Here is a 25,445-nt window from a genome sequence, read left to right on the forward strand (position 1 = left end):
AGTCCCCCAAATGGACCCAAATGGACCCATTTTGGACCCAAATGGTCCAAATGCAGCTTACTAGCCCCTCCCTGATTGCCGCCTGAGGTTAGTATTACTCCCAGCTTACAGGTGAGGAAACTGAGGCCCAGGAAGGTCGAGGACATCATTCAAGGTCATACAACCAGTAAATGGTGAGGCCTAATTCAGACATGGGCAGCATATCCATAACCACTGCTCTACCCAACCCCGGCCAAGGGCGCTGTGGGCAGGTGGGCCCCGCCCTTCCCCGGGGCTCAGGTGCGGCTACCCTGGAAGGAGATCAGAGGATCATGGAAGCCGCTTCCAGCTCTGACTCCTGCAGACACCGAATGACGACAGTCCTCAGAAATGCACTTGGAGAGAATGACAGGCACTGGACATACAAAGTCCAGCAGGAGGGCAATTTAGCCATTCTATTAAAATTTTAAGCATGCGCACCCTTTGACCTAGTGATTCCCTCTAGAAAGATAGGTGTGGAGTTGCTCACGTGCACAAAGGTATGTTACACACAAGGATGCTCAGGGCGTGACTGTTCTCAAGAGCAGAACCGTGGAGACAGGCCAGCTGGCCACCACCGGAGGAGCCGATAAATAAATGATGGTTCTTTGATACAGGGGAGCACCGTGAAGCTAGTAAGGAATGAGAGGGTTGAAGTGGCCAGCCGTCCGCAACGTAAGGTGAAGTTTAAAAGCTGGTAGGAAAATGGTGTGTGTCTTGGTAGTTCCTTCCTGTCTTTTAAGTAGATACAGAGACGATATACATAGTATTTGCACAGAGAAGGTCTAGAGGCGCAGACACCAAACTGTTGAAATTAACCCTGGGAGGAACAAGAACGTGGACTCTCAGCTAAGCTACTGATTTATATCATGTGTGTAAATTTTTTAAAACAAACTTTTGGTTTTTATAGAGAGTCATGTGATGAAGGTTGGCGTCCCCACCCCCAGCTTCGACAATCCAGCTCAGGAAGAGCCTCGTTCCAGGCACCCTCCTCCCCTCCCCTCCCATGGTATATTAGAGCAGACCCCAAACTCATACCATTCTTCCGTAAGTACTTCAACGTGTGCAAAGATCATACACAGGCGTACCTTGGAGATAGTGTGGGTTTGGTTCCAGACCACTGCAATAAAATGAATATTTCAATAAAGCAAGTTGCACAAAAAAAAAAAAAAAAAAAAAACTTGAACGTGTGTCTCTAAAAGATAAGGACTATTTTTTTTTAAGAATTTTTTTTTTAATATTTATTTATTTATTTTTGGCTGTGTTGGGTCTTCGTTTCTGTGCGAGGGCTTTCTCTAGTTGTGGCAAGCGGGGGCCACTCTTCATCGCGGTGCGCGTGCCTCTCACTATCGCGGCCTCTCTTGTTGCGGAGCACAGGCTCCAGACGCGCAGGCTCAGCAATTGTGGCTCACGGGCCCAGTTGCTCCGCGGCATGTGGGATCTTCCCAGACCAGGGCTCGAACCCGTGTCCCCTGCATTGGCAGGCAGATTCTCAACCACTGCGCCACCAGGGAAGCCCAAGAATTTTTTTTTTTAACATTTATTTATTTATTTGGTTGCGCTGGGTCTTAGTTGCAGCATGCAGCCTCCTCAGTTGAGGCATGCGAACTCCCAGCTGCGGCATGCATGTGGGATCTAGTTCCCCGGCCAGGGATCAAACCTGGGCCCCCTGCATTGGGAGCACGGAGCCTTAACCACTGCACCACCAGGCAAGTCCCAAGGACTATTTTTTTAGAGCAGCCACAAACCATGATCACACCTAAAAAAATAATAATTCTTTAATATCTTATGTTCGGTAATTTCCAGTTATCTCATAAAAACGTGAGTTATTTTCATAATAATAATAATAATAAAGGTTGAAAAAGAAAAGAAAGCCAACCCAGAGGACAGACAGACTGGTACAACTCTCCTGCAGGTTTGTTTAGTGACACTTATCAAAAGCCTTAAAAATATGCTTATCTTTGACCCAGCAATCCCAACCCATGAATTTGTTCCAGGAAAACAAGATGAAAGAGAGAGGCGGACACTGTTGCCGGGTGTGCCGCGCCTGCCACAGAGAGGCTGCTTGGAAAATATTTGTTGAATGTGAGGTTGAGCTCCAGCGTTGTTCTTTGCTGCTTTGTTTGTAAAAGAAAAAACCGAAAGCAACAGAAGCGTAAAGCATTAGGGTCCCAGCTCAATAAACGACGGCAGATCCGTAAAATGGAATGCTGTCCCTGTCATTTGAAACCAGGTTGTGGTAACGCACAATACCCCCCCTTCCCTCGAGTGTGGCTTGACTTCACGACTGGCATCCAGAGCACGGAGCAGGAAAGCAGACAACAGTAGTTTACAGTGGAGAAGCCCAGCAGATGCTCCGCCCCTGGGCACCAGCAGTGATAAATCGTGTGGACGTCAGGTACCCGGATGGGATGCGGTGAGAAGGGTCTCCCCACAAATCCGTTAACCGCAGTCTCTTCGTGAGAAAAACATCAGACAAACCCAACGGACCCACGTTCTACAAGATGCCTGAGCGGTGCCCTTCAAAGTTGTCAAGGTCACAAAACAGGAGGAAAGGAAACAGCTTGGCCTGAATGCCATATGGGGTCCTGGACAGGGTCTTGGAACAGGAAAAGGACAGTCGTGGAAAAACTTGCAAAATCCTAATACAGCCCCTAGTTTAGTTAATAATAATTTACTAATGTTGAGACTTCCCTGGTGGTCCAGTGGTTAAGAATCTACCTTCCACTGCCAGGGACACGGGTTCGATCCCTGGTTGGGGAACTAAGATCCCACATGCCGCAGGGCAACTAAGCCCGTGCGCTCTAGAGCCAGCGTGCCACAACTAGAGAGCCCGCGTGCCACAGCGAAGAGCCCATGTGCCGCAACTAAGACCCAACACAGCCAGATAAATAAGTAAATAAATATTGTTTTTAAAATAATAATAATTCACTGATGTTAATTAGTTTCGGCAAATGTGCCATGGTTAAGTAAGACATTCACGTTCAGGGAAGCTGGGTAAAGCGTGGACGGGAGCCCTTTGTGCTCTCTTTGCTGCAAATCTAAATTGTTCCAAAATGTAGTAGTATTTTAAAGAGCCAGAAGGTAGATATTTCTTTTTTTTTTTTTATGGCCCCACCCCTCAGCTTCCAGGATAGTTTCCCAACCGGGATCAAACCCAGGCCCAGGCAGTGAAAGCTCAGAGTCCTAACCATTGGACAGCCAGGGAATTCCTGAAGGTAGATATTTCTTAGCATAAGAATGTATACATGATATTTTAAAGGGGAAATCTGTGTCTGGTCTCATACAGTTTTTGCTGAATGAGCCCTTTTCTGTAAAAAAATCCCTGACAAGGTGTGTGCATATACATGAATGGATGTACACGCACACACACGCAGGAGAATAAGGTCTGGGTGCACAGACTCCCAGGGCTGCAGCCCCGGGGCCAGGGGGAGAGGTGGGCTGGTGCCCACCGTCCTGAAATGGGCAGCAGCCTCGCAGCTCCAGCCGGTTGTCCTACAGGACCTGGAACCAGTCCCGACGGATCTTCTCATTCTCCAAAAGAAATCGAAATCCAGGCTGCTACCCAAATCTCTAGGACCCACTCGGCCATGGGGAGAAGGCCTCCAGGGTCACACAGCCAAGGAGAAGAGGGCTTGGGCGCCAAGAGGCAGGCAACCCGGGCGCTAGCGGGGCCGCCCCGCCTTGGCGCCGCTCTGCTCCTGGGCCTGGAGGACCGCCAGCTCCCCGGGGTCGGGGCTGGGGTGGGCTGCCACTTTCCCGGCCTCGGCCCTGCACACGGCCAGGCTGGGATGGAGGTGTGCTCGGGGCCCACGTGGCCGGTGCTGCCCCTCTGTTGGGCAGGTCACTGTGCCTGTGTGTGCGCGTGTGCGTGTGAGTGATGGATCCGGCATCCCCTCAGGTGTCCGTGCCTGTGCACGTCTGGGTGGGTCTGGCCGTCTTTGAGAGCGTACACAGGCATGGCCATGCTATGTACCTACATGAGTATTGGCGCGTTCGTCCGTGGGTCCACAACCGTGAGCGTGAGTGTGCGTCGTGCAGATGCGCACATGTGTGTCTCTGTTGTATGCGTGTGAGATGATCCTCTGCGTTTACGTGTCTGTGGGCAGGTGCCCTGGCTGGCTGGCCCCAATGCCTGCATGTCTGTGTTTCTGTGGGACTGCCTGTGTGTTTATACCACGTGTGCACACGTGTGTGTGTGTCTGCTCTGTTCAGTTGTGTTTGCTCGTATGTCTCTTGTATGTATGGGCGTCTCGGGTGTGTCCATGCCTCTGTGTGAGTGTATGTTAGTGTCTGTAAATGTGTGTGTGTCCACTGAGTGTACATATGTGTGCATGTACATGGGAGTGTTGGATACTGGAGGTCAGAGGTCAGGGTTTGGGGGTTAGGGGTCACAATCAGCACCAGCTTCTCAATTCCCTGGTTCCTGCAAGTCCCTGTAAGAAGCACGTAGGTCCAAGCACCCCCGCCAGCCCCCGAGCCCCAGGCATAGGGTGAGAAGGCAAAGGGTGGGCCAGCTGCAGAGTCCAGGCCTGGAGGCCCCAGAGTCCACTCCTTTGCGTCCACTCCACACACTGCAGCCACCAGCCTGCCTTGGCGTGGCTCCTGGGGGCCGCCCCCTGCCTTTGGCCTTCGAAGAGTCTTTGATCCAAGACACAGCCCCCACAGCCCACCAAGGTACTGCCTGAAGGCCATTTGTTTACAGGTGGGCTGGGGGGGGGCTGGGGGAGGGGTGGGGGATTGAGGTGATGGGTGAATGGGGGGGTGAGCTGGGGTGAGTAACAGACGCAGGAAGCCTCAGAGCCTTAGGCCAGAGGGACCCTTGGAGACCCTCTGGTCCAGTCCCCTGTTTTACAGATTAGGACACTGAGCCCAGAGAGGGCAAGATCCTGACCTGAGGTCACACAGCAAGTCCCCAGCAGAAGTGGCATTCCCTTCAGAGAGCTGGGTAGCACCAGGGTTCACAGCCCACAGGAGTCATTCATTCATTCAACAAACATGTTCTGAGCACCTACTGTAGCCAGGCCCTGGGGATACAGACATGGACCAGACAGACACAACCCTTGCCCTCATGGAGCTTATACTCTGGTCACAGAGACAGACCATAAACATAGCGAAGGTCCCCTTGATCCCCAAGCTCCCCTCTCTCCTCTCGGTTACCGGGCACTCACTTGAACACCCTCACTAGTACCGTCCACTGTTTCCCCTCCCCCACAGGCTGACTGAAAGCCCTGCAGTCCCTGTACGGAGCACTCAGACCGCGTCCCCAGCCTCCCTCGCTGCCCTGGGTCCAGCTGCTCTTCCAGAGTTCGGCTCCTCTCACTGAGTCCGAGGCTGATAAAACAGGCCCATCTGGTTGTCTTGGGTTCATGGGAAGATGCATTAGGTCACCGGGTGTTTCGTTCACTTCCCCACCACGATGGTAACCTTGGAGCCGGTGAGGAGGCGGCCGCAGGAACCCGTTTGCTCTGGGTCCAGGGGGCCTAGAAGAGAAGCTGAGGGTTCACGTCGAGAGGAGAGGCTTTGGTTCCATCTTAGGAAGAACGTCCTCTCTAAAAACAGCAGACGGCATAGCCGTGCATCACTCGTGGAGGGGCCCCCAAGGCCCTAAGATCGGGACAGGTAAGCCCTGTCCTCAGCGGTGGGCAGAGGCCTGCTGTCTGCTCCCCAAACGCCCGACACTCCCTCCCCCAGGACCTCTGCCCCACCCCTCTCTCTGCATGGAACGTGCTCCCGGGGCCCTTCTCACCCTCATGGGTCGGCACCTCACTCTGAAATCTCATGCCTCCCGTACCGGACGGTCTGCTCTGTGCAGACGGAGCTGTTGTGCGTCTTGCTTCCTTCTGTGCAACACCCCCTCCCCAAGTTTCCTTCTAAAACTGCCTGGGCCGTGGGAGAGGCTCCGGAGGCTCCTGGAGTGACCGGATGGCCCAGGGGAGCAGGGCCCGCTGCCACCACCTGCCACGGCCTGGAGGGAGGGGTCCTGGATCCCAGGGAGCGGGAGGGGTGGGAGGTCACTGGCCCAGGTGCCTAGGGTGTGTAGCGGGCCTGGCCTGGAGGGGCCCGGCTGGTCCCAGAGCCAGCAGCTGGCGAGGCTGTGGGCACACCTCCCACGTGACAGCTCTCCCCTCAGCCTCAGGCCTCCGCTTCCTGCCCTGCCCAACCTCGGGGCTGACCTGAGGTGTGGCCTCTCCAGGGGACTGGCCTGTGGCTCAGGATGGGACCCTGCAGCTCAGAGTCACGCAGCCAAGGAAAGAGGCACAACTGAGAGTCGTACCCGCGGTGGCCTCAGCTGGGCCGCCTGGCAGCCCGAGCCCTGGGCACGCGTGTGGCTCCCTGGGTCACGGTCAGGTCATGGGGCTGCAGACCTGCCCCCTGCATGCGCTTGGCCGCGCCCCAGGCTTACATCAGCGGGCTGGACTGTGGACGGGGCAGCCTCTCCGAAGAATGGAGCTCATTGTGAGCCATCTCCCAGGATTCCTTCCCGACCCCACCCGGAGGTGAAGGTGGAGGCCGTCGGACCATCCAGGCCAAGAGGGCAGCCGGGGAGGTGCTGGGGGAAGGCCCCCCCCACCAACCAAGACGGCCTGAGCGGCTCCAGGAATGACGACCAGCACTATCTGATCTTTCCGCCACACACTGAGACTTTATAATGAGAGTGAAAAACAATCCGCGGGGCTTCCCTGGTGGCGCAGTGGTTGAGAATCCGCCTGCCAATGCAGGGGACATGGGTTCGAGCCCTGGTCCGGCAAGATCCCACATGCCGCGGAGCAACTAAGCCCGTGCGCCACAGCTACTGAGCCTGTGCTCTAGAGCCCGCGAGCCACAACTACTGAGCCCGCGAGCCACAACTACTGAAGCCCGCGTGCCTAGAGCCCGTGCTCTGCAACAAGAGAGGCCACCGCCATGAGAAGCCCGCGCACCACAACGAAGAGTAGCCCCTGCTCGCCGCAACAAGAGAAAGCCCACGCGCAGCAGCGAAGACCCAGCAACAAAGACCCAACGCAGCCAAAAATAAAATACTAAATAAAATAAATAAATTTATTTTAAAAAATTAATAAATATATTTTAAAAACCCGTGTTGTAAAATCATGTGTGTAACACTTCCCCAACGCAGGCGTGTTCTAGCCCTTCCGACACTCCTGAGGAGGCCGTGCTATCATCATGCCCCTTCTGCAGATGGGGAAGTGGAGGCCTGGGACACCTGCGCCCTTTCGCAGAGCTAGTGTACACGGGGCCGGGACTCACAGCCCGCACAGCCCCCAGCAGACAGCTCTCAGCATCACGGGGATCCCAGATCCCACCCAGACGGAGCGCATGGTGGGCCCAGAGAACATGGGGCTTGCGTCCCAGCACCGTCCTGCTCTTGCTGTGACCTCAGGCAAGTGACGTCCCCGTAGGTCTCACTTCCTCACCTGCAAAGGGAGGGGTCAGGATAAATGCTGATGAACCAACAGCAAGGACAGAGCTGAAAGAAGACGCTGGGTCCCCATCTGGGTGCCACGCGCATGTGAGCTACATGCCAGATCTATGTGCTTTACAGTGTGGAAGTTACGAGTTTTAAAACTGAGTAACTCTGAAAAAAGAAGCATAGGCTCTGGAGCCTGGCTTGAATCTTGCTGCTCCTTGGAGCAGCGGCCTGGGGGAGGCACCATCCCTGCCAGGCTGGGCCCCCACCTCTGGGGGGAGGGGGGAGCCCACTCCTGGACAATAGGGGCCCGCAGGGCGGGCTGGGAGTAAAGCACTGAGCAGGGGGCCTGGCCTGGAGAACGGTCCAGTGACTGGCTGTCATCAACGAGGGAAGATTTATACCACGAGCCATGAGACGCTTATTCCACACATGTTCACTCGGCAATCCGCGGGCGGACGCTGGGCTGGGCTGGGCTGGGCAGGCCGGCTGGCCGGAGCAGATGTTGCCAACTTGGCCTCTTGCCAGGGCCCGACAGGCCAGCTCCTTCCTCCGTCAGGACGTGACCTCCCCAAGTTGCACAGCTCGTGAGGGCCTCGACCAGGACCCTGGGCCGGCTCCTCCGGGTGCCCCAGCCCTCAATCCTCCTGGACTCTGTGTCAATAACCACGTGCCAGGAAGGATGATAACGTCTCCTTACTTGGAGATCGGGTCTTTACAGGGATCACGAGGTTAAGACGAGGTCATTGAGATGGCGCCCTAATCCAACATAACAGGTGTCCTTTTAAAAAGGGGAAATTTGGACACAGAGACAGACACACGTCAGAGAAGACGGCCGTCTGCAGTTCCAGGGGGCGAGGTCGGGGCGGCTCTTCCCATCACGGCTGCAGCAGGACCAGCCCTGCGACACCTGGATGGGCTCCGGCCTCCAGACGGGGGACAGGAGGTTCTGGTGTGGAAGCCGCGCAGCGTGTCGGGACTTTGTTACAGCAGTCCCAGCAAACTAACACGTGTCTTCACTGAGGTGTAAGTCACACGTCACAGAATTCACTCATCTAAAACGTACAATTCAGGGCTCTTCACTCTGTTCACAGATTTGTGCACCTCTCACCCTGATCGAAATTTACAGCATTTTCTTCACCCCAAAAGGAAACCCTGGACCCATTAAGCGGTCATTCCTCATCCTCTCCACACACCCCCCACGCCCGGACACTGCTCATCTGCTTTCTGTCTCTATGGATTTGCCTATTGCAGACGCTTCGCACATGTGGAATCATGTGCTGCGTGGCCTTCTGTGACTGGCTTCTTTCACTTAGTATAATGTGCTCAACGTTCATCCACGTGGTAGCATTGTGTCAGTGCTTCCTTTCTTTTTAAGGCTGAATGATTTTCTGTTATATGGATGGAATACCTTTTATTTATCAACTCATCTCTGATGTGTAGTCTAATTTGGTTTTGGAAAGAAGACCTGAAACAAGGCAAAATGCTCACATTTGTTAAGTCCAAGGGGTGAGAACATGGATATTTGTTATGGATGTCTGAAAGGTTTCATAATTTTTTAGTGCTAATCAATACATTTTAAAACTATAGGGCTTCCCCCATCACATAAAGACACATACTGTGTGATCCCACTCACATGCAGTTCCTAGAGGAGCCAAACCCAGAAAGACAGAAAGCAGAATGGTGGGTGCCAGGGGCTGGGGAGGAGTGGTGATGGGGGAGTTGTTTAATGGGTGCAGAGTTCCAGTTTCAGAGGATGAAAAAGTTCTGGAGGTGGACGGGGCTGATGGTTACACGATGATGCGGACGTGTTTATTAAGGGCACTGAACCGTACACTTAAAAATGGCTAAGATGGTAAATTTTATATTGTGTATATTTCACCACAATAAAAAAAAATGGGAAAAGATATATATATATATATATATATATATACAGGACTTCCCTGGTGCTGCAGTGGATAAGAATCTGCCTGCCAATTCAGGGGACACAGGGTCGACCCCTGGTCCGGGAAGATCCCACATGCCTCGGAGCAACCAAGCCCGTGAGCCACAACTACTGAGCCTGTGCTCTAGAGCCCGCGAGCCACAACTACTGAAGCCCGCGCGCCTAGAGCCCGTGCTCTGCAACAAGAGAAGCCACTGCCATGAGAAGCCCGCACACCGCAACGAAGAGTAGCCCCCACTCTCCGCAACTAGAGAAAGCCCGCGCGCAGCAACGAAGACCCAACACAGCCAAAAATAAATAAATAAAGTAAAAAATTTTAAAATTTTTTTAAAAATTAAAAAAAATAAAAACTATTAAAAAAATACATATATATATATATATATATATATATATATATATATATATGTATATGTATACTGGGGACTTCCCTGGTGGCTCAGTGGGTAAGACTCTGCGCACCCAATGCAGGGGGCCCAGGTTCGATCCCTGGTCAGGGAACTAGATCCCACAGGCATGCCGCAACTAAGAGTTCGCCTGCCACAACTAAGACCCAGTGCAACCAATTAAATAAATAAATAAAATATATATACATACATAGGAAGAGGCAGAGAATGAGTCTCTGGGCATTGAAGGGAGATAATGGTTGCTGACATACTAAAGAACAGATGGGTCTAACACTAAGGAAAAAGAAAAAGGATTCCTGAACCTCTCTCCCAACGTCCTGCTTTCCTCCTGACCCCAGTGTCACAGCAACAGGGACGCTACTTAACAGCCCCGCCGTGAGCCCCGCCTGCCAGGTCCTCGGCTGCCTTCCCAGCAGGCCCAGACCAGGGGCAGCCCTTAGAGGAAGTGTGGATATTTTCTGAGCGTGGTGGGCTTGGACCCTGTGGGAAGGGGCCCACCAGGCTCCCATGGCCCCGCCTGGGTCCCCGGCCACTGCGGCCTCCCCCTCCGCCACTGGAGGCCATTCCAGCCAGACCCTGGTGACCTGCCTCACCCACCGACGGGGAGTTCACCCTCCTGCAAGGGGGTCATCCCACTGCCAAGCACCACTGGGCGTGCCCCGTGGAAAAGGGCTCGGAGGTCTAACGGGTTTGGGGACCACGTGCAACTTATGGCATCACCAGCGTTTACTGAGCACCAAGCGTGTGCCGGCCCTGGCTCCGGCTTCGCCTCCCTCCTCCCAGCAGCTCTGAGAGGAGGACCACAATGACCTCCTTTGAAAGACGGTGCTCAGTGGGGCAAAGATGGCTGAGGTCCCACAGCGGGCGGGGGCACTCAGGGCTTCCGTTTCCCCCACACCCATACCTCGTGGCACCAGCAGCCGACGGAAGGCCCTGGGACACTCCCTAACTGATCTGGGGTCCCCGCTCCCCTAACCCATGGGAACACGCCTCAGGGCCCTCCTTGGGCAAGGCAGCCCTGGGCCTGGACCAGCTCCATCTGTCAGGCTTGCTGGACCGCAGCAGCTTTTTCTGGGTGTTCGCAGCCAGGCGTCGGAGCAGAGCGGCCGGTTTCCTTGAGCCCATTTGGATTCCATCCTGCTTGCATTTCACAGTAGGGAAACCTACATTTTTCACCCAAGGTGATGCCTTACCTGGCAAGAACTGTGCCTCGAGGGTGGAATTTTAGGCACGGAGGCTGAACTGCATCCCTAGGCCTAGGGGAGAGGCTGGGCTGGAGGTGGGCGGGGGGGGAGTGGTCCTGCACCGTGCCCCCCACCCGCCAGACGGGATGAGCCCAGAAACGATGCCAGCGGGTCCCATCCTCCAGGGAGAAGGTACACTAGCGCTGCTCAGGAGGGAGCTTCAGAGGGACCCAGCTGGGGGCGGGCCCAGGGCAGCCACGCCTCCCCTCCTACACCACTTGGCATTCTTTCCTGGAAACCTTGCAAAATAAGACTGTGGCCGCCCTCTGTGGCTGGCACGTCGTGGCCTCGCTGAAATGCCGGGAGGGTGGTGCCCTGGCAGCCCGGGGCCCAGGCCGCTGCCCCCCACCTCCGGGCCCCGACAGCGCAGCTGAGCGGCCAGGCCCCTCCTCCCACCCACAGCCTCATCAGCCTGGCCTTTCTCAGGATCGCGGGACAAAGGGCGTGGGCGGTCCCGGGACTCCAAGGGATTCTGGGAATGCATCCCAGCCTCCCAGACCCCTCATCCACCCCACACTGCAGGGGAAACTGAGGCCTGGAGGGGACAGGAGCTTCCTTAGTGAAAGAGACCCTTGCTCTTGGCCTTCTCCCTGGTACCCCGGCGTACCAGCCCCAGGGGCCACGACAGGGGTCCCAGCCCCACGGAAGCCCAGCTGCCGGGGCAGAGGCCGGTGCAGATGGGGCCTCGGTGGGAGGCACCCTGTGGAGCTGACGGGCGAGGGGCCAGGAGCCACTGGCCGGGCTTCAGCCCCTGCTTGCTGGAAGGATCTCTAAGGATCCTCTCGTTCCAGTTGGGAGCCTGGAGGCCGGAGGGGTCAGGAAGTCCCATACAAGACAGTAGCAGGAGGAGGTGAGGTCAGACCCAAGGTCACGTCACCTGGCCTGGTGAGTGGGGTCGGGCCTTGATCAGCAGAGGAGGGCGCCTCCGAGTGCACTCAGTGCACTCCTTTATCTGCTGGTTGGCTCCACGGCCCGGCCGGTCCCCTGTCCTTGCGTGTTCTTGCTCCCTGGCCAGCACGGGGAGCACGCTGAACGAACCAAGCCATGAGAACACTGAACACCGTGGGGCAGGGCCGCAGGCCGGGGCTCGTGTGGGTAAACCCCCCCCTCCTTCGTCCCCCCCTTGGGGACACAGATGCCCCGGCCACATGAGGCCCACCTCAAGGCGTTGGGGGGAGGCAGAGAACAGCCTGGCATCAGGGGGCTGCAGGGGGCTACTGGGGGAACCGGGGAAATTCCCTCCCGTCTCCGAGCCTCAGCTTCCTCGAGTGTGAAGCGGGCAGAGGGCAGCTGTGTGACGCCTGTTCATGCCCACACCCCTCCCAGGGCCTGCGTCTCAAGAACGGTCACAGCCTGGCTCCCCATCACCTTCCGCGCACAGCACACCCAGAAGCACTCCTGGTGGGCCCCCCCAGGCTCCACCCCCCACCCCCCCACTCCCCGCTTCCCCTCCTGCCTCCCTTTGGGGTCTCAAAGTGCCTGCTCTTTCCTGCCTCAGGGCCTTTGCACTTGCCTCCGCCGGGCCCAAACTAGTCTTTGCAGGCCGCCCTCTTTGAGCCACCTTCCCATCTGCCTGCACACCTGCCCCTCTGTCCTCGGCCCTCGGAGCTGCCCACTCATTCCCTGCCCAGCACTTGAGGCTTTGAGAACGGGACACACGATCCAGGCTGGGCTCCCCTAGGAGGCCAGAAATCCCATGAGATCCCGCTACCCATCATTGTGTCCTCATCCCCAGCCTGGTGTCCAGCGCACTGGATGTGTTCAGTGACGACCAACAAATTCTAGAGTCCATTCTGGGTTTGTAGAAGAACTAGACCGTCCCAGGGTATGGCCCCCAGGCAGATCTGGAGGGGACTCTGTCCAGGGAGGGGCCCAGCAGTGGAAATGCCTCTGTGGGCCTTGTCTGACGCCACTGCCCCTGAGTGGGAGGACCGAGGTTCCAGGGGCCTTGCACCCAGCCAGACAGGTTCCAGCCGGTTTGGCAGGATTGCTGCAGACAGAACTCAGCCCTGCAGAACGGCCGCCCCGACTCCTGTGGCCAGCTCACCTGGGGAAAGGCCTCAGTCCCCCAGGGCCCCCCCGCCCCATCGCCTTCTCTGCAGGAGCCCCAGCCCAACACCACCCACCAGGGGCCTCCCACCAGGGCTGGGGGCCAGCAATGAGCAAGAAGGGGCTGGTTCCGATTCTGTGGAATTTACAGGTCAGGAGTATCGGATTACACCTCATGGCTTGGGCGGGTAGGGGGAGCACCAGGGTTCTTGTGCGAGCTCCTTTGGCTCTGGGGTCCCCTAGCCTGAGACAGGTTCTGAGGGCAGGTGGCTTGGGTGGAGGGGATCCGGAAAACTGTAGATGAGTGGAAGGGAAGGGAAAGAGCCCCGGTGGGCTGTGCTGGTGGGCAGGCCACGGCCGTGGGCACCTGGGCTCCCCCGTCTGCAGGAGCCCCCAGTCACCAGCTCACCGGCCATCAATATACTGACCCGCCAACTCCCACCAGGCCTTGGCTGCTGGCCACCCCACGCTGGGGCTGATGGGTGAGTTCCGCACTTCCCCAGGGGAGGGGTGTCACAGAGAAAGCGCTCAGGGGAGGCCCGGGTGGGCTACGCAGTGGCAATCCTTAGGGCCTTCCGAGGCCACGTAAGGCGGGGTGGTTCCCACGAAGAGTCACGCCTCCTCCCGGCCAGCACCAAGCACTCCCACGAAGCCTTTAAGGGGCGGCCAGTCCTTCCCCGCGAAAGGCAGCCTCTGGCCACTGCATCTCCTCCATCCACAGAGGCAGCCAGCCCCAGGCTCCCTGAGGCCCATGGGCTCTGACCCTGGGGTACCATCATCAAGGGGCACCCGCCGTCCACATTCCCAGAGCCGGAAGCACAAACAAGCTCTGAGCCCAGGCCCTGCCACCACCTCCTAAGTAAAGAGAGCAGCAGCCCTGGCCAGGACGAGGGGATGGGGCACAGGAAGCTGCAGACACCTGGCAGGGTCTCCAGGCACCTGGGACCTGGGAATCAGGGGGCAGCAGAGGAAGCAGGAAGTCCAGGAGGGAGAAGACCCCCTCAGACCCTTCCTTGTTGGGGGGAGAAGGCAGACACATCACAGTTCATTAAATCACTGAACTCCACTCTGGTGAATTAAGCCAAAACAAAACAAGTAGGGGATGTACTAGGAGCATGTAGCTTGGCTCACTGAAGCCAAAGAGTAAGTGGCAAGAACCTGTCTGGCCAGAGATTTAGGAAACAACTCACGGGCAGCCTCAGGGAAGAACGTTCCCCCTCTGCTGCCATCCTTGCGTCCTTCTGTTCGAGACTCACCTTTCCGTAATAGTAAAGAGTTTCCACAAGCCAATAAGACAAACAAAATTGCAACAGAAAAGGGAGCATGAATATGACCAGACAGCCCACAGAACAGGAAATACAACTGAGTCTTAAACTTTTGAAAAGATGTTCAGTCTTATTCAAAATACAAGTGCAAATTGAAAGTACAGTCCAATTCCATTTCTCACCTACAGGTTGGCAATACTGACACTATGCTGGTGTTGGTGTGAGGCACAAGCCCTCACACATCGCTGGTGCGAGTGCACTTTTTTTTTTTTGGCCGGTCCAGGTGGCATGTGGAATCTTAGTTCCCCCACCAGGGATCAAACACGTGCCCCCTGCAGGGCAAGCACCAAATCCTAACCACTGGACCTCCAGGGAAGTCCCATTTTTTTCATGCACGTGCCTTTTGACCTAAAAACTCCCTCCTAGGAATTTATCCTGCAGGGACATTTGCACGTGTACAAACGACACTAGTACAAGGATTTTTATTGCAGGCAAGGACGCTCAGCCTCCTAGCTCAGGCTCACTCCCCTGCGGGGTCGCTGCGGCGATGTCCCCAAGACACACGGTGTGAATCTAATCACCAGAAAACACCAGACAGACCCAAAGACAGACTTTATACAAAGCAACTGTCTACAGTCATGGAAAACGAAGAAAGGCTGAGGACCGTTTCCAGGATTAAAGGAAATAGATGTGACCCTGGTTTGGGTGGGAGATGGGAGTGGGGGGAAGGGCCCCGTTATTGGGCCGGTGACGAAGTTTGAATATGGACGGTATACCAGGCCTATTGGCGCTGACTTTGTGAATTCCATCCCTGCGCTGTGGGGAAGAGAACGCCCTTGATCTCAGGATCCTAGGGGATCGCCCTGAAGTCATCAGGGTGAAGGATGTGCGGTCTGCAGTCTACCAGCGAGTGGCTCACAAAAACACCTCGCTAAACATGCTCACGTGATACATCACTGCGTGTCATCATCACGTATGACGCATATAACGTAAAGCACAACGTGCAGCGTCGTATAACTCCACATCACCACACAGTGTGAGTGAGAAAACAAACGTGATCAAACGCTGACCACGGTGACCCAAGGTGAAGGGTGTCACGGAAGTTCTCTTCATAATTTTCTGTAGGTTTGGAATTATTTCAGAACAGAAACTTTTAAAATAATTCATGTAGGGACCTCCCTGGTGGTCCAGTGGTTAAGACTCCACGCTTCCACTGCAGGGGCACGGGTTCCAGCCCTGGCTGGGGAACTAAGGTCGCGCGTGCCGCGCAAAATAACAACAACAATAATAATAATACATGTACACGACAGAGATCTCAGCCGTTCACAAGGCAGGGAAGCGGGTCTCCCGGCCCTGGGACCTGGTCCCTTAGTCCTCAGGGAGGCGCCCCGTTCACCCGCTCAACGCCTGGCTCGCAAGCAATCACGTACCCTCTTTCCCTCAACACACACAGTTGTGTATCCTGGCCTTTTCGTGTAACATTATATCACGAGCATTTTCCTGTGTAACAAAAATTCCCTCCAGAACATCACTTTGAAGGGCTCCCCAGCAGCCTGCCCACGATTTCCTCTTGTTGGAATTTGTGTATTTTTCACCTGCGTAAGCAACGCTCTATCCGTCCGTCTCTGCCGCGTGCGCCTCTGAGCAGGCTCTTCCGGGAGATTCTAAGCTGGGAGGACTGGGGGGGACACTGCTGGCGTTTAAAGGCATTTGGCAGGTCCTGCCTGGTGGCAGGCGTCTCGGCATTCCAGAAATGTTATACCATCGCCACACCCACCACGCCCGCCACGCCTGCCACGCCCGCCACGCGGGGCACCTGCCCCAGGCTCCCTGGCCGAGGACTCCCTGGAAACCATTAAGACATGAGCCCGTCCGGCACGTCCCAAGTGGGCCTCGCCGTTTCCCCTGAATGCAGGGGTGCCCACTTGGGGTTCTTTCCTTCTGTGCGTCGTCTGTGTCCTTGGTCTGTTTTCCGCCATCTGTCACGGTGTTTTTCTCATCACCGTCTGTCGGTCATGAGGACTGACGTGAGGGCAGGCCCGGGAGGAGCAGAGCAGCACAGGGAGGCCAGGGCGCTGCTTCCCTCGGGGTCCAGCTCTGGCTCTGCTGCCCACTCGGCCCCCCAGGCCTCCTCCTCCACGAGCGCCCGGGGAGCCACCGCGAAGAGGGCTTGGAAGCAGGGCCCCCTGACCGAGCGCCCTGCGGCGAGACCCTTACGGATGCAGGAGGGGAATCAGCCCTTTGTCCCGCGTGTTGGCAATCGTTCCCTCCCCAGTGCGAAGGCTTTCGGAGAGGCTGAGCAGGCCGCCCCCAGGAGGGGTGAGGAACCCGGCAGTCTAGCGCTCATGCAGCCACGTCACGGAAGGAATGTCTACCGCCGGGAACGTTCTCAGAGCCATAGAGAGAGGCCTGGCTGGCCCCGAACCAAAACCCAAATTAGTCCCAAGGAAGATTTCGCAACTTCCTCTGAGAGCAGCCTCCCAGCAGTCAGTCGGGGGTCCTGCCTGAGGGCTCCCCCAGCCCCTCCCTGCCCACCCGCATGTCTCCCCCTCCTCTGGGGGACGCGGCAGGGGCTTTACCTCCAAAGAGAGCCCCCGCCCAGGGTCTGGCAGGTGGGCCTCACCTGGGAGCCAGGTGAGGCCCCAGGAGGGAGACCGGGGCCTCTGGGCTCAGCCCGCGCGCTTCTCGTGACTCAGGAGGGGAGGCCTAGCGCCCTCGTTCCCGAGGAGTCCCCCGGTCCGCCTGAAGGGCGTCCAGCTTGGGGTGGTTTGCGGCGGCCACACTGGCCCTGACTGCCCGGCCCCTGGAGAGCTAGCGGCTGGAGCTGCATCTCGGCCCCGGGTCACCGACCCTCCCGGGTGGCCCTCCTCATGGCAGCTGCACCATCATGGGGAAAAGCGTTTCTTAGGGGTCCCCATGCCAAGCCCCCCAGCCCTGGAGACGGGGCTGAAAGAATGCCATCAGCCTCGGACCCCAGCCCGAGAAAGCCACACGCCTCAGGCTTCCTGGGCCACGGCGCCCAGGGCTCTGGCCCGGCTCGGCCCCGGAGGACAGGACTGACCACCTCCCAGCTGGTCTGGGAGGGACCCGGCCCTGTTAGGACTCAGGCTCCAAGTAAGTTAAAAACGAGTTAAAAGGTCATGTGTAGAACTAACCTGTTATACAGTGATTCCACTTACAGGTATAAATACACCCAAAAGAAATGAGCACAGGGACTCAAAGAGATACTTGTACACCCGTGTTCACAGCAGCACCAGTCAGCCGAAGATAAGAACCACCCAAGTGTCACTGACAAATGAATGGACGACAAAATGTGGTCCATCCACACAATGGAATGTTACTCAGCCTTAAAAAGGAAGGAAACTGACACCTGCTAGGATGTGGATGAACCTTGAGGACGTTAGTGAAATAAGCAAGACATGGAAGGACAAACACAGTATGATTCCACTCATAGGAGGTCCCTAGAGTCCCAATCCAGAGACAGGAAGTAGAAGGGTGGGTCACAGGGGCTGGGGGAGGGGTGGGAGTGAGGGCTTAACGGGGGCAGAGTTTCAGCTTGGGAAGATGAGAAAGTTCTGGAGATGATGGTGGTGATGGCTGCACGACAACATGAATGTACTTAATGCCACTGAACTGAACACTTAACAACGGTTAAAGTGGCCAATTTTACATCACGTATATTTTACCAATAGAAAACGTCATCGTGTGCCCCAAAGGAGTTCCACCCTCGTCCTCCCTCCCCCCAACTAAGCTTCCGTGCTAAGGGCTGGGGCTTGGGGGCTGATGAGATCTTTTCCAGCCACTGTTTGTTGGACAGAGTCCTGTTATGGACAAAAAGAATGGGATCCCTGTATTTAGGATATAGGGTCTGTCACCTGTAACACCAGTGGCTTAAACAGACAGGATCCACCTCTTCTGCACGTGGTCTGGAGGGAGGCTGTGCTGGGCTGGTGTGGAGATTCTGCTCGGCAGTCACTGGGCCCCGGCTCCTCTCCGGCCACCCCTAGGGCGTTTGTCTTGCCACGAGGCTCGAGATGGTTCACCACCACGTCCCTGTCCTTAGCAGCAGGGAGCAAAGGAGGGAGGAGGGGTGCCTTCTTCCTTCCAGACACTGGCACCGGCCTCTATACCAGAAGGAGAATGCAGCTGGTACGCTGTCTGCCCCCTGCATCCTGGGAGGATGTCAGCCGCATGCCATCTCGCTGTGGCAGCCGGGGAGGGGGGGGAGTTGCTGCTCAATGTCCCTTCCAGAGACGCTGCCACAAGAAGTGCCGTCAGCCGACGGCCTCCAGCTGCACCGCTGGCCTGGCCGAGGCCCCTGCTGGCCCTCCCACAGACTCTTCTGTGGGCTGGAGCCTCCCCCTGCTTGCTCAGGCCCCCTTCCCACTTACTGCAGGGGGGTCCCCCAATGTTCCTTGCATTTCTAGCTCGTCTTGTTGCCGGCTTCCGGGAGGACACAAGGTGACATCTTTGCTCAAGGCTGCAACCCCAGCCCGTAGAAGAGAGCCTCGCATATAGCAGGCACTCGGCAAAACAGAAGCAAGGGTCAGGGGTCATAGAAGAGATAAAAGCAGGCACTCCGCAAAATCTCCCAAGTGAACCAAGAAGATACAGTGGATGCTGCAGAAATGTGCGCTGACCTGAGCAGACAGCCAAGCAGCTGGGAACCAGCCGTCGCCGGCGCACCTGAGAGTGGGCTCCCCCCAACATCGGCCGGGGCCCTTGGCCAATGAACACAGGAGGGGAAGGTGAGGACCAGACTGGCTATGGCTGCAGGGGCCCCCTTCCTGCCACCTGCAGGGCGGGGTCTTCCGGAGCCCACAGAGGGCATGGCGGGAAACAGCTGCTCCTGGCCACGCAGGCCACCCTGGCACGGGCACCAGGAGTTCCGGGCATGGGCACCGGGAGTCGTGGTCCCAGGAGCCAGGAGCAACGAAGAGGCTGCCAGGACCCGGCGGGATGTGGGTGATTGACAGCGACCTTTTTCCTACAGCTGCTCCATCCATGGAGATATTTTCAAGGCCGACCATGCTCCCTACGCCCCCTGCCGCTGGCCAGCAGGCGAGGAGAGGACCACAGAGCCCGCTGCAGGAGCTCGCACGGCGTGCTTCTCTGGACTCCTGTCTGCAAGCTTGTGACAAGCCTGGTCTGTAGGTGAAGTGCTCCGTCACGGGCAGCGGGACAGACACGGGAGAGTTCGGGCTGCGAAGGTGAGAAGGAGGCACCAGCAGGGCAGACCTGGGGCAAAGCCCCAGGTGATTCTAGATCATTCCCGAATCATCTGGACGACCAGATGACTCCCTTCTGGAGAAACAATGACCTTGCATGCTGACCCCTGGCCCGGGCTGGGCGGTGCTGGTGAGCAGGTGTGTTGAGAGTTGCTGTCAGGTCAGGGAGGGGTGACCAGGCTGGGCTCTGAGGCTCCAGAGAGGAGGAAAGTGAGAGGTGGACCCCAAGGTGGGGGGTCAGAGAAGTGGACGGGAGGGTGGGGGGTCCTGGACGGGGTGCGTGGAGTTTGCTCTTGCGGAGCAGGGGGAGGAGGACGGCCACCTGGCTTCCCATGAAGGGCCAGAGAGAATGGGATGCGGGGGAGTCAACCCAGAGAGAATGGCAGGCCAGTCTGAGGAGGGAGGCCGAGAGCGTAGCCTAAGAGTGGGGATTCCTAATGCAGAAACCAGAAATGACAGAGGGAAAGAATGACCAATCTGATTACACGAGCCTGAAACGCTTCCAAAGGCCAAACACAGGACAAAACAAACGCACAAACCCCCGTCAACAGGGCTGGAAGTGAGATGATCAACTGAGAAAATGTCAGTAACCAGTCAACCAGGACAGAAGGTTAACATCCACTATGTAAAAAGGCTGTACAAATCAGCAAGAAAAAGGCAAACAAATAGCAATTTGGAAAAGGACACCAAGAGGTGACGTGCACAAGTGCCACCAGCTGTCAGACACACACGACCCGGGAGCAAAGAAGCAGGAAACAAAAGGACAAGATGCCACGGGCCCACCAGGTTGGCACAGACTGAAAAGCAAACTCGGACATCACCAGGGATGTGGGGAGAGAGCCCTGGGGTGAAAGCATCACGGTGCAGAGCTCTCGGTGGGCACTGGCACACCCACCAAGCTACAGGATCCGCACGCGTGCTCCCCTTTGTCCAAGATGCCCACTGTGAGAAGCAGTCCGGGAGGAGTATCCGCCCTGCTGTGCCAAGGTCCACACACGCGGCCTTCGGTCAAGTTGGTAACAATTCAGACTTCTAACAAAAGGAGAATAAATGATAGTATGTTCACAATATGGGAAACCGCATAGCAGCTACGAACTATGGGGTGGATCCACGTGGACTCCTCCTTTCCCCCCTTCTCCCCTCCCCCCCTCTTCCCCCTTCCCCTCCCCCGCTTCCTTCTCTCTCTTACTCTCTCGTCAAGCCAGTTTGAGTTGATTTTCTTCACTTGCAACCAAAAGAACCCTGATTACCACTCAGATTGCAATGGTAATAACTACCTTAGGCAATTATTATAAAGAGACCTAACGTGTATAGTAGAGCCGTGCATAGGATGCGTACTACACGGGGTTTCCTGCCACTGCCCCGGCCCCATGACCCAGAGGCAAGCTGGGCCTCTCAGGTCGGGGGCTGGGAAGGACCGCAGGTGTTGTTTGGCGGGGGGGGGGGGGGGGGGGGGTCTAGGCTGCCTGCCTAGACACATACCATCCACCCCCGCCACCTTGCGCTGGCCACGGCACCCCAAGTGCCACAGCGACGTCCACTCTCTTGAGTGAAGCTCCTTTTCAAAGCTGACCCACGTTGGGACTTCCCTGGCGGTCCAGTGGTTAAGACTCTGAGCTCCCACTGCAGGTGGTGCGGGTTCGATCCCTGGTCAGGGAACTAAGATCTGCATGGCATGCGGTGCAGCGGAAAAAAAGAAAAAAAAAGCCGACCCACACGCTAGGGAGAACCCAGCCCTTTCCACCGAAAGTTCCACACGGGTCGTAATGCCACTTACCGAGACCCCACCACGTGCTGAGCCTGCTCTGTGTTACATCTGCCAAACTAGGTCACCTCCCTCCTCTGGAGGAATTCTCTGTAAGTTCTCTGTAAGTTCAACCCACACGCAGACATTTGCACAAATCGTAATTATACAGCTCACTGAATCTGAAAAGTGACCACACTTGTGGGACTACAGCCCAGAGCCCCCTTCGCCCCACCTACTGCCTTTCCCAAGGGTCATGGCCGTCCTGATTTCCCACCCGCAGATCGGTTTTGCCTGGTTTTGATCTTCATGTTCAGAATGAAATCGTACAGCCGACAGTCGTCCGTACCCAGTGTCTTCTCTTGGACGTCATGCCTGCAAGAGGTGTGTTTCCGTGAGCAGCAGACGTTCAGTGACGTCGTGCCCGCCGGGTGAAGACACACAACTGATCCATTTTACTGCTCGTGGACACTTGGCTGTTTCCAGGGTTTTTCCCACTATTATGAACAGTGCTGCTCTGGCACTTTGATTCTCTGTCACTGTCATTCATTAGATGGAGATGGTAAAGCCCACAGAGGGAGAGACTGGATTGTGTCCACTTTCGTTTCCCCCTTTTCTGTGCAGAATCAGGAAGTCCCTGGGCGTTACCTGTCCCCGTTCTGGCCCTAGGTTAGAAGGTGGAATTCTCTGATTGTCTTAAGCAGGCCTGGGCTGCAGGGTTGGTGTAGTTTTCTCAGTGATATAAACGGTCACCTGCTCCTTCTGGTCAAGTCTCTGTGAGCAGGACCAGGTGGCCCTGGTGAAGGAGAGACTGGGAAGAGAGAACCCTGTTTCACTTTGGATCAAAACTGTAGACGCGTGGTAACATCTATACTAGTTAGAAGCAGCAGAGACCTGGGAAATAGTGGCTTAGATAAAATAGAGGTTTATTCTCACAGGTCAAAGAAGTCAGGGACTCCCAGGACAGGTATGATAACTCTAGAGCATCATCGGGAACCCCCAATCCTCTTTCTGTTCTGCCATATTTAGAGTTTGGCTCCATCCTCAAGGTCACAAAATGGCCTCTGGAGTGCCAGCCATCATGTATATGTTCCAGGCAGGCAGAAAAAGGAAGAAAATAAGAGGAGCACACACGAGCTCTTTAGGAGCTTTATTGGAAGTCCTACCCAACAACTTCTGCTTGTATGTCATTAGCCAACCTGTTTTTTAGGGAAGTGGGAAAGGCAGTCTTAGCTGCTCACCTGGTCACCTTGAGAGAAGGGGAGATTAGATATTGGGCAGGCAATGAGCAGGTTCTTGCTCAACAGCCAAGCCCAGTTTCCTTCTGCCTTATTTGGGATATTGAGAGACAAGGGACTTTCCAATGCCAGCCATTGCTAGAAGCAAGTGAGTTTGATTCCTAAAACAAAGTGTTTTAAACGGGCTTTGCCTATGAAGGTTCTCCTCCTTCATTAGAGCCACGCGGTGCTCCCTCGGGAAGAGGCATGGCCTCTCCTCGAGAACGGTAGGTAAACATCAGAGCCTATTAACCACAGGTGCTTTCCGAGATAAGCAATAAGGAAGGTTCTATTACAGGGTCACATCAGGTGGGCTCAAGCTCTGTGGGGGGAGATTTATGCCCTCATCTTCGGCTGATTCTGGAAGGAGCCCACCGACAGGTATTGGTGTGAGTGGTTTATTCAGGAGAAGCCCCACCCCAGCTGGATGCTGCAGGTGGCTCAGGGCACAAATTCCATCTCGGGGAAGTAGGTAGGACCTGGGCTTTCAACTCCAGCCCTCGTTGGTCACTAGCTGAGGGCCCCGGAACAGGGGTGGATGAGGGGTCACCCACAGTTCAGCGGCTCCGCCCCAGGAGCCCAGGCCAGGGTGCAGGAGTGAGCCCTGCAGGTGAGCACACACAGCAGCTCGGGCGGTGCATGGGTCTGACGAAAGGGACCTGGCGGGTGTGGGCGAGCATTAACAACATCCACGGCTCCCCTGAGAGGGCCGGTGGGGAAACTGAGGCCCAAGGAAGGAACGTGGCCTGTTCAAGTGTCAGAGCTGGGAGGCTGCCCCTGACCTGAATGTCACTGAAGACCCAGGCTAGTGCCAGAGCGTACATCCCTCGCTTGCTTATGCCTGATGTATGCAAAGCCCGAGCTGGCCCTCCAGATGGGGGTGTCTGCCCCAGGTGCTCCTCCCAGGATGAGCCTCAGACTCACCTGGTCCCTGTCCCCCACGATGTCGCCAGGAAGCAGGCAATCTAAGACGTAACCATAGCGTCTGTGTGTGTAAACTCGGGGCCTCCCGAAGAGAGGGCTTGCGGAAAGGCGGGTGACGAGGGCTGCCGAGGGGCTCCAGGAGGAGACAGGCTGGAGAGGTCTGCGGGCGGACCCCGGCGGTAAACAGGCCGAAACCAGCTCCTCCTTGGAATGAAGGAGGTGACTCATCACTGACGCAGCCTGTGGTCAAGAAGATGTCGCTGGCAGAGGGCTCGAAGGGCTGTGGGTCCCATCACAGCAGAGATGGGGGCTGCAGGCAGCCGGCTTGAGCATAGGCACGCAGAGCTGGAGCCCCCACAAATCCCAGCTTTACTGGACTTTACCACTGATCGGCTGTGTGACCTTAGGCAAGTTAATGAACCTCTCTGGGCCTCCATTTCCTTAGAATGGAGGGCTGGGGAGGATTCAGTGAGTTACTGAAATGGTACTTGGCACACAGCAGACTCCCACAGGGATGACGACAGTGGTGGTGATGGTTCAAGTAGGACAGGACTGTCTGGAGTAGAGGCCCTTCCTTCCTGGCTGTGGGAAAGGCTCACTGTCGCCTCCATCGAAACGTCCTCCACCTGGGTCCTGTCCTGCCTCACGAAGGGGTTGAACCCAGATTCCTGGGCTCCAGAAGCCACGTTCTTAACACAGCCCTCCTGCCAGGAGCACATGCCTCGACGGCCCTCCCTACAGGGCCCTCATGCAGCAGCTAGTGCTGGTATTTGCTCTGTTGTTGTCTGGGTGGAGGCAAGGCTCTGTAGAGTCAAGGCAGCCTGGCGAACACCATTCCTTCAGGAGCATCAACACTGCTGGGCCACCAACGTCCTCCAAGAAGCACCCCCCATTCTCTGCCTGTCATAGTATCCCTCACCAATGGTCTTTTAGTCTCTACTTGCATACCTCTAGGGACACGGGGCTCACCACCTCTCAAGGTCATTTCCCTAGTCATTTGAAAGCTTGTCTCTGTCCTGAGCCAACATCTGCCTCTCCACTGGGCTGGCTTTGCTTTCCAGGAGGCAGTGAAAATCCTGCTGGCGTGCGAGAGCGGAGGCCCAGGCAGTGCGACCGCTAAGTGGTCAGTGCCTGTCCCCCAGCTGGTCTCAGACTGCTGGGCTGTGGACAGACCAGGCACAGCAGATCTTCACGTCTTCTCCCTCATTCTCTGCCCCTGAATGCACCAGGCAGCTTGGAAGCCTTTATGTGTCACGTGAACACCGTTACATAAATGTTACGTGTGCACGATTTTAAGGATCATACGCGATGAGGTTTCAAGGTGAGAAGATTCTTTGTCTTTTTTCTGGAGAAGCTATTTGAACGCGGTGCCTTTTTAGGAAGAAGAGTGGCAGGCGGAGGCGGCTCTGTCTCAGAAACCTCAGCTCAGCCGGGCGCCTGCAGGATGAATCAGCTGCAAATCCGGGTATGCTCTCCCAGCTCGGGTGTGGAACGCACGTTGCAGACACAGGCCACACCTGATGCCAGAGCGTGTGCTCGTTCTACGACGGGGGCACCCACACTTCTGGGGGCCCTTCAGAGACAGGCCCTGGGAAGACAGGTGCCTCCCACATGTACCTGCCCACAGATGCTCAGAGCAGCACAATTCACAGTAGCCAAAAGGTGGAAGCAAGCAAACGTCTGTCCACAGATGAACAAAGTGTGGTCTACACATGCAATGGAATAATATTATTCAGCTTGGAAAGAAAGGAGATTCAGACACGGGCTCCAACACGGATGAAGCTGAAGACATTTCGCTGAGTGAAACAAGCCAGGCACAAAAGGACAAGCACTGCATGATCCCACTTATGTAAGACACCTAGAGTCCCAATCCACAGAGGCAGGAAGTGGAAGGGTGGCTCTCAGGGGCTGGGGGAGGGGTGGGGAGTGAGGGTTTAAT

The 25,445-nt window shown here is 56.2% G+C and overlaps 1 protein-coding gene and 1 long non-coding RNA gene across 4 annotated transcripts in view; one reads left to right on the forward strand and one right to left on the reverse strand.

The window, feature by feature from the left end:
• Positions 1-1,549: 1,549 nt before the first annotated feature.
• On the reverse strand, positions 1,550-23,617 carry LOC309650921. Its single transcript, XR_014257824.1, has 3 exons — positions 23,507-23,617; positions 14,259-22,116; positions 1,550-7,433 (listed from the first exon to the last, which is right to left on the reverse strand). It is a non-coding gene; the product is annotated as an uncharacterized lncRNA (long non-coding RNA).
• Positions 19,403-25,445, forward strand: part of TNFRSF13B (TNF receptor superfamily member 13B) — a 58,182-nt gene continuing 52,139 nt past the window's right edge. For all 3 annotated transcript variants that reach the window (XM_082442912.1, XM_082442913.1, XM_082442914.1), the window contains exon 1: positions 19,403-19,487. The gene's annotated coding sequence lies outside the window, so the exon portion shown is untranslated. The remainder of the gene's footprint in view (positions 19,488-25,445) is intronic.

This window comes from Balaenoptera physalus (assembly GCF_965194825.1).
Source record: "Balaenoptera physalus genome assembly, chromosome: 20".
NCBI classification, from domain to species: Eukaryota; Metazoa; Chordata; class Mammalia; order Artiodactyla; family Balaenopteridae; genus Balaenoptera; species Balaenoptera physalus.